We start from the raw sequence: 2,693 nt of genomic DNA, 5'->3' as shown, positions 1-2,693 counted from the left end.
GACCGAGGGCAGTCTACCCCAGAGTCCTACAGTTAAAGACTGTTAAGTTCATGATACCAATGTTCATGTGATGAGATGTGTATCTCAGGTTAAGAATTTTAGTTTACCAACTTATAGGCGACTGCAGGCCACCGTAGTCGCAGTCGTGACGTCATCTGTGTTCGCCTAGTGAATGACTGAAAACGTGTACGCTCGTCAATAAAGAAGCAGGTTAAACTCATGTCGGACTAACGGGTTCTTTCTTAATTATTAGTGTTCATGACAATAGGTGACAATTCTAAATATAAAAACATGATGGAATATAATGCGGTAAGGCTCTCAGGCATTCTGCATCGCTTTCAAATATTTATTCTCCTGTAGATTAACTTTGCTTGCTTGTATCATGTGGACGCAGCGTAAGTTTTGTTGTCATTACTTAGAATTCCTCATGGGGGAAACTACGCATTATAGCTTTATTTAATACACCCCTGGACTGTAATATTTTAGCAAGATTTCTGCTCATGTTCAAAACATTCTGCACATTCAAAACATAACTCATCCAATCTGTGTCCTCTGGCTATAGAGGAGTTGTGATATTTTGAGAAAAATAAAGTAATAATATTACAAGAATAAAGTCGCAATCTTTTCAGGAAATAATCCACCTGCACCATAGTCCGCTGTGCAGTACGTGATTGCTCTGCTGATACGGTAGATCTCAGACCTTCTGACAGACACAGTGTGAGACTCTGGTCTCTGAATGAGACAAAGTTTAGGGAAGCGGCTGAACACAGCTTCACATCGGAGGTGGAAAACCGAAACCACGGCAGAAATACACAGAGAACAAGTGCAACACGTCTGCCGCAGCATGTCCACAGCAGAGCGCATCCATTATGATTACCTGAAGTTGCACAGACCACGGAAGCCACGCTGCTCATCTCTATTTTTACAGAGAGTGGACACAGGTCTGCTTCAGAGCTCTTTGTGTTTGAGCCCGAACCATAGATGTCACAGGGACTTCAGACAAAATGGGCACCTAAACTTTGTGTTGCCTCGGTTAAAATTACATTTGGGGCTACCGTCAAAACATTCGGTGACGCCGATGGTATACTGTGGCTTCTAGATGTGTAGATCAAGAGATCTAGTGCTCATTATTTAGAGCAAGGCTTTGGTAGTGTGGCGGCACGAGAGCAGACAGAATAGAGGAGGTGGTATTCTAGATGAAACCTACTTCAAACACACCGACAACACCACCCTGGGAATTTCACCCAGAGAATGATTTCAATTACTAATGAATGATTTTACTTCCAATTGCAAGATTAATATATTTAAGGTCACACAGGTATGTATACAACGCAGCCAGAGACAAGGTTCAATTTTTAAAAGAAGCACATTTTATTTCAATCAATTTAAAAAACAGTTTAAAACACATTCTTACCAAAAGGGGGAGAAAATAATTGTGCTGAGGCTTACCAGTGGAGGAGAAGGGAATACGAGGGCAGTGAGGGATCCCAGGGAAAGTCACCCGTGAATACACAAAAACACACAACAGTGGACACAGTAAATGAAAACGGGGAGACACAGCACACAGGAAGGGAATACCACCACCCGGACACCAGCACCACCACCTTCGGCTCTCAGCAACTAAAATGAGAACAAAAATGGGGGACACACACACACACACACACAATTAGTAGGGTTCACTCCACAAAAAGAACATCAAAATCAATATATGAGGTTATAAAGAAAAGAACAAACTGAAAGAAATTTAACACAATATAGACACAATATAAACTGCCAGAACCACTAGTGGTTCCAGGAGGCAGTACAAAACAAGAATAGAAATTCAAAAGAAAAGACTTGGCAATAAATCCACAAGAAACAAAACAAAACCCTAATTATAATTAAAACATAACCAAAGAAACTCAATTTTTAAGTAGAAAACTCACTAATGAAAGAAAACTAAACAAAATATGATTGCCACTTCTAACTGAATTGAAAACAAAACAAACGAAAAGAAACAAACCAAATTATAATGTGGGGTGCTAACCCCTTTTCACTACATTCACACAGTTAAGACCATAGCCCACACATATGACCACATGGCAGAGGCGTAGTTACTCCGTACAACACTTGTACCACGCTGAATAGGCAAGACAGTCTGTAGGCAACACGGCAGGTAGGCAAAGCAGTCTGTAAGCAGGAATAGCACTTTGGCAAGAAGCCGTCCAGGCAAAACAGCAGCCGGTAGTTGGAATGCTAAACAGCTAACAGAGATCTCCAGCGGCACCAGCCCGGTTCCTAATGTTTACAGAAAATAATAATCAACACCAAATAAATCTGAAGCATAAATCTGACCCCATTTAGCCCACATACCGTTCAAGCAGTTTTAGTAGACCCAGAAGGAGGCAGTTCCGAGCATGCAAACCGCAGCAGCTATCAGTGTTACTCGCTTCTCATTCACGGCTTCAACCGGCAAGGTGGAGGATAACACGCCAACCGAAGAGCATTCAGTACATAATAAAATAACGGCAACGAAATAACAGTGAAAGTGAGTGTGGAGGCAGCAAAGCCGCCACCCTACCTGTAGCGTAGCAGAGCAACACACCGAAGAGAGCGACGCGGTAGTATGACGCACTTCCGTCACCAACGAGCAAGAGAGGGCGGAAGGGGGACACCTAGCTATTTTTATACGGGGTGCTGCGGCAGTGATTGGC

At 42.5% G+C, this 2,693-nt stretch overlaps 1 long non-coding RNA gene across 1 annotated transcript; it reads right to left on the bottom strand.

Moving 5' to 3' along the window:
• Positions 1-1,396: 1,396 nt before the first annotated feature.
• Positions 1,397-2,486, bottom strand: LOC116042126. Its single transcript, XR_004103114.2, has 2 exons — positions 2,353-2,486; positions 1,397-1,620 (listed from the first exon to the last, which is right to left on the bottom strand). It is a non-coding gene; the product is annotated as an uncharacterized LOC116042126 (long non-coding RNA).
• Positions 2,487-2,693: the final 207 nt, after the last annotated feature.

The sequence above is a fragment of the Sander lucioperca genome, chromosome 20 (genome assembly GCF_008315115.2).
Source record: "Sander lucioperca isolate FBNREF2018 chromosome 20, SLUC_FBN_1.2, whole genome shotgun sequence".
NCBI classification, from domain to species: Eukaryota; Metazoa; Chordata; class Actinopteri; order Perciformes; family Percidae; genus Sander; species Sander lucioperca.
This window is presented reverse-complemented; position numbering and strand designations above follow the sequence as displayed.